The sequence below is a fragment of the Callorhinus ursinus genome, unplaced genomic scaffold (genome assembly GCF_003265705.2).
Source record: "Callorhinus ursinus isolate GAN/ISIS: 27379988/994484 unplaced genomic scaffold, GSC_fseal_2.0 scaffold27, whole genome shotgun sequence".
Classification (NCBI taxonomy): domain Eukaryota; kingdom Metazoa; phylum Chordata; class Mammalia; order Carnivora; family Otariidae; genus Callorhinus; species Callorhinus ursinus.
In genome coordinates, this window is record NW_027397089.1 from 6,826,135 (window position 1) to 6,836,308 (window position 10,174).

At 40.0% G+C, this 10,174-nt stretch overlaps 1 long non-coding RNA gene across 1 annotated transcript in view; it reads right to left on the reverse strand.

The window, feature by feature from the left end:
- The window catches only part of LOC141370151 (uncharacterized), a 96,007-nt gene extending 86,863 nt beyond the window's left edge, over positions 1-9,144 (reverse strand). Inside the window, exon 1 of the long non-coding RNA XR_012373957.1 lies at positions 8,964-9,144. This is a non-coding gene — a long non-coding RNA (uncharacterized lncRNA). The remainder of the gene's footprint in view (positions 1-8,963) is intronic.
- Between the last annotated feature and the right edge of the window lie 1,030 nt (positions 9,145-10,174).

Below are 10,174 nucleotides of genomic sequence, written 5' to 3' on the forward strand. Positions count from 1 at the left end.
CCAGATTATTTATTCAAAAGCACTCTCATGCTGAAGTCTGAAAAGTGATGACTTTAGGAAAACACTGGATTTGTTCAGATTCCCCTTATAAATATTACTGTAATTTTCCCTTTCTCAAGAAATCTGAAACTGTTCTATCTGTTTGACATAACTCTTCTCTGGGGCCTAAAGTTTCTGGGAAATGTCTTTGGGCTATGCCAGACTCTTGGTTTAATTATGCTGACAATTCACAAACGTTTGGGACTGGTTTGCCCCTTGAGACTGAAATATTGATGTTATTTTAGATGGGTGCCTGGCTACAAAGATTGCCATTTCATCTGCAAAGAGAAGGACTTAGGAAAACATGCCTGATTGTTCTTCCCTCTCTCAAACGACCAAGTCAAGCTGACTCCTAAAGCTTTGGGTAATAAATTGCTCTGTTGACCGCCCCGCAAATTTGAAATGTGTGACCCTGAGCCCTCACAGGAACCTGGAGTAGAGAGCTACGCTTTCTCCCCACTGAAAACTGTAAGATTATATCAGGGACTTTTCCTAGAAAGGAACTGTTCAAACTTGAGTGAAAAAAAAAATTAACTAATTAATTCAAATAAGTCAATAAATCCCTCTCTTCCTAGAAAGATTCCTTAATTCTGCTCCAAAGAATTGTAGCCCTAAACAGTCTATGGAAACCATTTCAAGAGGTCTTCCTCAGCAAATTCTGATGAGTTTTTGGTGGCAAGTGCCCTGTGTCTCTAAGTTCACAGCCTGTAACAAGCAGGCACATTGTAATAAAAGTGACCTGCCAGTAGCCCTAGCACATGCCAAGGAGAATTTTGCCTGAAAGATCTCAAAAAAGCAAAGCCAGCTTCCATTAACCTCTCCAACCCTATAAAATTATCACCTGGGTGGACATCTATTTATTTATTTGCTTTGTTTTGCCTGCCAACAACCCTTCTCCTTCTTTTGGCTAAGAATGCTCATGCAATGGGCTTGTGATCCTGGTTTGGACAATCAGATTTTTTTCTGCTTGGAATCTGACTCTTGAGTGAAGTGACAACAGAACAGGGGTGGTTGGGGTGCAATCCTCTCAAAACCACCCAGGGGCTCCTGCTACTTAGATGCTTAGAGCTTCCCTAGTCTTGGCCGCTTCTGAGACCTGGCCGCTCAGCTCGTCCTTAGATTTTGCGAGCTTAAATTACCCGTTCTTTGCTACCAAAGAGCCCAAACCAGAACAACTCCTGAAAATAAAGAAATCCTATGAATCCCTATGGGTGAAGGACCACTGGACCATCACACCATAGGCCGCAGGCCAGAAAATAGAAACAAAGCCTTTAAGGGAATATAGTCGATTGTACTATAATAGTGTTGTTCGATGACAGATGGTAACTACACTTGTGGTGAGACTAGCATAGCATAGAGAAGGTGCTATTCATCTGAAACTAATGTAACATTGTGTGTCAACTATACTTAAAAAAAAAAAAAGACTTTAAAAAAAATCTATAAAAGGCATCCAGTTCTAGGTTGGAAGAACAAAGCTACAATCCCTTCTCAAAAATCATCTCAAAACAAGGCAAATAAAAAGCAAACTACTATGTATTTTTGATGAAACTAAAATCACCTATAGTCCTGAATCAAAACAATGATAGTGAATAGGAGAACTGCAAATGACTTAGCGTTGGGGAAACGTTAAACTCAGAACGTGAAATGGTAAGGCAGGGGGCGTGTGGAGGGGAGATAGGGCTTTAAGAAAAAACTCCTGGAAAACTTCAGCATTCAAGGCACCTGTTAGAGATGAGGCCAGTGACTGAAAAGAGAGGGCCTCTCTAAAAGTCTACATAAGGAACACTTAGGCTTTGTTCTTGCTCCCACTACCTACCCTACCAGGGCGCTCTTCCCCTCCTATCCCTGCCATAGAAGGTGTGGGTTGTACTCTGGCAATGTTTTCCCCTGGAGAAACTGATCAGGGAGACTCCAGACAAGAGGTTCAGAGAAGCAGTGGGTAATGTACACAGTAAACAGATGCTGCCTTCAAAGCCTTCCCCCTCCAGTGGAGCTGAGAGGGAAGGAAGTAAGGAAGTATCTGCCAGGGGCACCTGGGTGGCTCAGTCAGGTTAGGCGTCTGCCTTTGACTCAGGTCATGATCCCAGGGTCCTGGGGTCAAGCCACATGTAGGGCTCCCTGCTCAGTGGGGAGCCTGCTTCTCCCTCTCCCTTTGCCCCTCCTCCTGCTTGTGCTCTCTCTCTCTCAAATAAATAAAACCTTAAAAAAAAAAGTATCTGGCAGGGTTGCTGTGCAGGAAAAGTACTGATAAGCTTTCTGTGAAGCTATTGGGAGTTAGAGGGAGACTTCATCAGGTGTTCTTAGAAAATTAAACAGATGAAATGATGTCATTATGATAATATTACCTTCAGGTAGAAGGAAAAGTTGTTCAAAAGGAAAATAACCATAGCCTACTACTAGGCTTAGTGGGCAAATATTAACATGGTCATAACAATGGAAAGACTGTTATGTTTGAGCAGAAATTGAGGAGTATACTGAAGGAAGTCAAATAATATATAAAATTGAGAAGCCTTTGAAATTTAAGATAATGCCAAAAAATACATATAAAAGAGTTCAAAATTATTGCTTCTGGGGATCAGGACTGGGTAAGGGTGGAAAAACAAGCAACTACTGTTTTCTATAATAAGCCATTTAACATTATTTGACTTTTCAAAACTACTTGTCGATAATATTTTGAAAAAATTTAATTTTTCAATCCACTAGAATTAATAGTGTCATGGGAAGATTAATAGTGTCATGGGCTCTAATGATTTTTTATGAAATAGCAAGTATAGATTATTAAATTATACCAATAACTATATAAACATGACCATTAGTATCCCACATGTATCCCACAGCTCCTGATTTCCATATTGGTAATATGGTGATGATAAAATTCTTTGAAAACATATTGTACTGACAGATCTTTTTTTTTTTTTAAGAGAAAGAGAGAGAGCCCACGTGAGCAGGGGGAGGGGCAGAGGGAGAGAAGATCTTAATTAGGTTCCAATGGCCAGCATGGAACCAGTTGGGGGTCTGGATCTCACCACCCTGAGATCATGACCTGAGCCAAAAATAAGAGTCACACATGGGGTGCCTGACTCTTAATTTTAGCTCAGGTCATGATCTCAGGGTGGTGAGATCGAGCCCTGTGGAGCCTGCTTAAGATTCTCTCTCTTCTCTCTCCAGAGGTGCCTCGGTGGCTCAGCTGGTTAAGCATCTGACTTAGGTTCAGGTCATGATCTCAGGGCCCTGGAATGGAGGGCCAGGGGCCCCCTATATCTCCCTTTGCCCCCACAACCCCACTTGTGCTCTTTCTCTCTCCCAAATAAATAAAATCTTTAAAAAATTCTTTCTCTCCCTTTGCCCTTCCTCGCCCTCTCTCTCTCAATCTCTCTAAAAAAAAAATAAAAGTTGGATGCTTACCCAACTGGGCCACCCAGGCACCCCTAACAGATATTTTTTAAACTTTGAATGCAAATTATTTGAGTAGTGGATTGAGCCTGAAATAATTTTTGAAGTCAAAGCTCTTTTAAAAATCAAAATTAGCATATTTCTGAGCAGAAATCAGTATTGATTACAACATGGGACAAAATGACTTAAATTGTACTTAAATTATCTCCTATAAAATGTCAGTAAAACTATAAAATACATTCAAATAGAACATTTATAAACTAAAATCATCTCCTGTAAAAATTTATTTATATAAATATAAACATTAAGTATACATTATCATTCTAAAATAAAGTACTTTCAAATAAATTCATGTTCAAAAATGAAGTCACTGACATGAAAATGAAAACATGTAATGAACAGTAAAAAGTTAAGAAATTGCTATTATTTAATATTCTTCAATGCTGTTTTAAAAAAAAGCAACTTGTCATCTTTAAATCACACATCCATTTTCATGAAAAATTTTCCAGCTTCTGAAAAAAGCTTTTTCTGACTCTAATAGTCTGAAGATTAGAGAGAAGATAATTATGAGCCAGCATCAAATATTTTCCTTTGCTTTTTACATCTTCAAATACTATCTCCCATTTAATAATTCTAAGATCTTTTTTGACCTTTTTTTTGTAAAAACTGTTTTATTGATACCAACCTATAGCTTTTGTTTCAAAGAATGAATTTATGGCTTGTTTCATCTTCTTTGTTTCATCATGTTTAGAAATCAGTACTCCTGTGTTCATATTCCACTGGCTTGAAAAACCTTTCAACAAGAATGAGAAATATTCTTGCAACAGAACTTTTCAACACAATATAGTTGCTTCTTGCGTCTTCCACAAAAAGATCTGTCTAGACTTGTAGACTGTGCATCAGATTGTCTTTTCCTTTCAGTTGAAAAAGTGAGTCATTGCTCCTGATCCTGAGACAGAATTGATTCAGATTTCAACTATTTTAAATAATAACATACTACACCAAGTAAAATGTGATAATTTGGTACTTTAAAATAGTACAGTACAACAGACTACCAAATACTGAAAACTGATATGTAATCCCTAACAGAAAGTTCAAAGAATTCTATACATTGGTTTTTGGTTTATCAAAACAATATTTGAACCATTCATCTTCATTCATAATACAGTAATTTTCAACAGCTAATTTATATATGTCAGTTTGTATCAGAAACAAATATCTGATATAATTAGAAATTCTCAGAATATACAAATTGGAGAAAGAAATATATGTTTAATATCTGATCATAGAGAAAGCAGTAATTCAAAATTCTTGTAACCATAGTGGGAGTGCAGAGAGGTGATTTTGCCAGTGATCACGCAATACTAATTTGCTAACACCTCGTGAAAAGCCTTCATCTAAGAGTCTGAGATCTACTTCCTGGAAATCACCAGGTAGGTGTTAGGTCACACAACAGAAAGAAATTAGCTTAAAAACCAGTGATGGTGGCAAACAGGCACATGAAAAGATGCTCAACACCACTAATCATCAAATTCAATTCAAAGCCACAGTGAGATGTCACCTGTCAGAATGGCTAAAATAAAATTAAAAAAAAAAATGACAAGTGTTGGCGAGGATGTAGAGAAAAAGGAAGCCTCCTGTTGGTGGGAATGCAAACTGGTGCAGCCACTGCGGAAAACAGTGTGGAGACTCCTCAAAAAGTTAAAAATGGAATTACCACATGATCCAGTAATTCCACTACTGGGTATTTACCCAAAGAAAACAAAAACACTAATTTGAAAAGGTATGTGCACCCTTATATTTACTGCAGCATTATTTACAATAACCAAGACATGGAAGAAACCCAAGGGTCCATCCATAGATGAAAGGATAAAAAAGACGTAGTATATATAAAGAATGGAATATTACTCAGCCATAAAAAGGAATGAAATCTTGCTATTTGCAGCAACATGGATGGACCTAGAAGGTATTATATTTATGCTAAATGAAATAACTCAGAGGAAGACAAATATATCATTTCACTTATATGTGGAATCTAAAAAATAAAGCAAATTCATAAATAAGCAGAAACAGACCCATAAATACAGAGAACTTGATGGTTGCTAGAGGGAATGGGGTGGTGGATGGGAGACATGAATGAAAGGGTGGGAGATACAGGCTTCCAGTTATGGAATGAATAAGTCATGGGGATGAAAGGCACAGCACAGGGAATATAATTAATGGTACTGTAATAGCATTTTATGGTGATAGATGGTAGCTACACTTGCGCTGAGCCAGGCATAATGTACAGACTTGTTGAATCACTATGTTGTACACCTCAGACTAAAGTAACATCGTGTCAACTATACTTCAATGTAAAAAAAAAAAAAAAAAAAAAAACACTGATGGTTTCCATGAGAAACTGGAAGGATCCTCCCCTAGAGCCTTCAGAGAGAACATGACCCCACCATCTCCTGATTTTGGACTTCTAGCCTCCAAAACCATGAGAGAATACGTTTCTGTTGTTTTAAACCTCCACCCTCAAAAACAAACAAACAAACAAAAATCAGTGATGGTTTCTAGTCTCTTCTTAGTCTCTAAACTCAGTTCCCTCAATTTCCTATGTGTTAATTAGTGGAGAAGTTGCCAATTTATTGTCCACCTTTATGTCACACAGAGATAAAATACATGAAGCTCTGAGTAGGCTGGTATACAAATGATCTGAGTTGACAATTCTCTAGTAGATTTTAGAACTCACTGTAAAAGTCTACCCTTCAAGCAACCTTTGTTAACTAAATGCCACCAAAGTCCATCATTAGACATTTTCTGCTGGAGTTAAGCAGTGTCCTCTGCACTCAGTACTCTCTCTACCCTGAAGCCCCTGGGAAGGAAGAAACATTCCACCACTGTTACCTTAGTATGGACTTGTGTTTCACATGATGGCAGGACAGAGACAGCACACAGAACTGCACTCTGTGTGAGAGGAACAATGCAGAAAGGTGGAGAAAAAGAGACCAAAGATCTGGCTTTCAGGTTTTTTCCCCGGGCCCAGCTTTATCTCCAACTTCCTAGTTCCGTGCTGCTCTCTACATTAAATCCCAGCCCTATTTATTCTAGGTTAATCTCCACTCTGGTTATATTTGGAAGGGTTAACTGCCCACTCCTAACTCTGAACCAACAAAACCCTGCAGTTAATGATCACAGATCACAACAGGAAAAAGAAACCATTCTGAATACTAGAACTGATAAGGCTGAGTACAGAAGGAAAGCACCACAAAATGAACGAACGTGCAGAGCGGTGAGTTCAGGGTTCGATAACGACACACTTGAAGTCCGGAGGTTAAAAATACTTGTCATGGATGTGCCCTGGCTTCCAGTCTGTCTCAGTGCTTCCTGTTTTATACATGTAGGCTTTGGAGCACCACAGTTGGACCTCTCGAAGAGGTACAGAAAGTAGAAGATATGCCCTTTTAACCCTCTCCCAATTAAACACCCCATCCAGCCTAAGGAGCTGTACCACTGCACAGAGTTCACTTCTAGGGACTGGCCTGAAAGACAAAACGGAGACTCACAAATCAGTCCTGATTTCCATAAGGTCAAAAGGGTGGCAAAAATTTGCAACAACATGGATGGATCCAGAGGATATAATGCTAAGTGAAATAAGTCAGCCAAAGAAAAGACAAGTACCATATGATTTCACTCATATGTAGAATTTAAGAAAACAAATGAACAACAACATAAATGAGACAAAAAACAGACTCCTACATATAGAAAACAAACTTGTGGTTGCCAGAGGGGGGTGGGTGGGGGATGGCTGAAATAGGTGATGGGGATTATTACGGAGTGTACTCATCCTGATGAGCACTGAGTAATGTATAGAATTGTTGAATCATATTGTACACCAGAAACTAACATCGTATGTTAATATGCTTCATTTAAAAAATGAATTTTTAAAAGGGTGGCAAAAAATTATTCATTTTTGAAAAGGCAATTTTGCACAACAGACAAATCCATGAGAAACATTTCCATCTATGTATTCTGTGCAGCACTGTGCATAAATCTCTCTGGGTCTCCTCAAGTTTGTTGTCCATTATACATACAGAGTTACATAACTTGAGTCTGAAATAAACACTGCTCAATGAGATATTTCATTCTGTTTCATCATGTGGTTCCAATTCTAGAAATAATCATCAGAGCATTTTACTAGAATCATCCGAAGGGGATATGTGAATAAAAGGTGTGGGAGGAAGACCTTGGCAAGGTGAAATATCAAGGAAGACCTTTAACCAGGGGGTTGGTCAGAAAGTACTCAGGGAAACTGCAGACCCCTGAAGATGTAGGGTAATCTTATCTAAAGCTGGGTCAATTTCAGGGTCAAAGAATTATCCTGGATTTTAAATCTCTGGGAGGAAAGAGAATCCAAACACAAAGTATTAGGCAAGCACTCAGTTATCCAGTGGGCACCAGTGGGTAAATGTCACCATATACCAAAGAGTCTCTTTAGACTCCATGGGTGAGGGAGGTGGGAACACTGAATTACCCACATTCCCTTTCAGAGTAAAGACATCAGAGTTGTCAGAGTTATAGGAGGAAGACCTTGAGTTCCCCATATCAAATGTGGGGCATAGAGCCTAACCTCAATTACAGTCCCAGCAACATGGTTGTAACTCACACAGTGAGGCCCCCCACTGAATGACAGAAAATGAGTTTCCACCAGTTCTGATTTCCTTCCTTCCTTCCTCCCTTCCTTCTTTCCTTCCTTCCTTCTTCCCTCCCTCCCTCCCTCCCTCCCTCCCTCCCTTCCTTCCTTCCTTCCTTCCTTCCTTCTTCCTTCCTGTTGTTGTCACTAATCAGGCTTCTTACTTTAAGAATAATCAAAGCAAAATGAAAACTGGGTGGTCATAAGATATTTGAACTGCTTGCTCCTAGTTCTCTACCAGTGTCTTTTTGACAGCTTTCAAGGCTGTGGCCCAAATGTTGCATTTCATCAACATCACTCCTTCCAGACCCAGGCTCTGAATTTACAAACCAGGCAGAAGTGTTTCTTCGTCTGGGGATTCACAGGATGCCAGGCTTGGCCAAATGGGAGCAGCTTTCCTTCTCAACCACAGTCTTGTGGCCCACCTTGGAGGCTGAAATAAACTTACTGTACTCAGCCTCCCAACCTCACCCAAGGCCCACTAATAACATCTGCTTTATAGCCGACGTTCCTGCAACCTGCTCTCTCCTTGGTTCTCCTGCCCTCTCGGAGAGGATGTACTCTACTATGCGGCAGGTCTGGTGGAAAGTTGACAGTCTCCAAGCCAAGAGCAAAGCCAGCCAGCACTAGATAAATGACTTGAAGTGCTTTCTCAAGGGACCCTTTCCAGGTACAGGAGCCCTTCTTAACCAGATTTGGCCTGAGCTGGCAGACAGCGTTGCTCGGGAGTACATTAAAAAACCAAAATACAGACACCGTTTGGAAAGCATAGAAAGCTTGACTCTAACATCTTATGTATTAAAACATTGTTACATGAAAATGACCGCAAAGCTCCAAATTCATACTTTCCTACCTTGTAAGACCAGTTGCCACCAGGAATAAACCCGTGAAAGTGTGAGGCTGACTGTGGAGCCTCAAGAAGCCTGGGGACAAGGTTGGAGCCACATGCCAAGCAGGATCAATGCCCTGGCCCTTGAGGGCAGCCCAGCCTGAAGCGAAGTGGGTGAGCTGGTGCCCTCATCCCACCACCCGGGTCTGGGGGCAAACACCCAGCCTGAGGCAGGCTGCAACTGATAGTCTCTTCCGAGGCCCCCTTTCATCTACCTCATAAAGCCCCAGACAAATTGGCACAGCTCACAGTTTTTAATGAAGCGTGGGCTCCTAGCTGGAGCCAAAGGGGCATTACAAACTCAGAATGAGGTTCTTTCATACCCTCTGAGATGGTGATATAGAAGGCCAGACTTCTGGAATAACTTTGTGCTGAAGAACTCAATACTCATCATATAACTCATTTCATTTTTCCTTGTCAAATCTCCATGACACCCAGAATGAATCATTTCCTCTTTGTTTTGAAGCATATCTAAAGCAGGGCCTTGACTATTTGAGGTAACCAGCCAACCCTGGGGCTACAATACAAATCTCCTGAGTAGCAACTATATGAGGACATTTATAGAAAGCTTACAACAGGCTGAGCTATGCTAAGGTTTACATGTATTGCCTCATTCACTCATGACAATACCCTCTGGGAAACCCACCATTTTCCCCATTTTTTAGAGATGAGGAACCCCAAGTTCAAAGAATTTAAGGTCATATATTTAGTCTCATTTTGCCCCTCCTTAGTAAACATAAAGCCTTGGACATTCATTCAAATGTGAATGAATAAGGTGTGATGTGCTGGGCTGGACACTTGGAAGAAGAATTATTTTGAAGTCAGTTGAACCTTGTTTAAATCTTGACTCTACTAATTCTTAGCTGTGTGATCCTGAGAAATCAGAGTTTCTTCATTTATAAAATGGAGCTATCTATAGACCAGGGCCTCTGCAGTGAAAAATAAAAACAGTGGAATACAACCTTTTAATGGTGCCACCTAGAATTGTGTAATTTGATGTTTCTGTTACGACTTCAGCAATTCCACATTGTTTGTAAATTGTTTGCCTTTTTTCTTCCAGTGAGAGCATGGCACTATGAAAAGATGTGCTTTGGAGTTGATTATTCTCTGGTTTGAGTCACAGTTCTTCCACAACCTGGCTGTGTGACCTTGAGCAAGTCATGACCCCCTGAGCC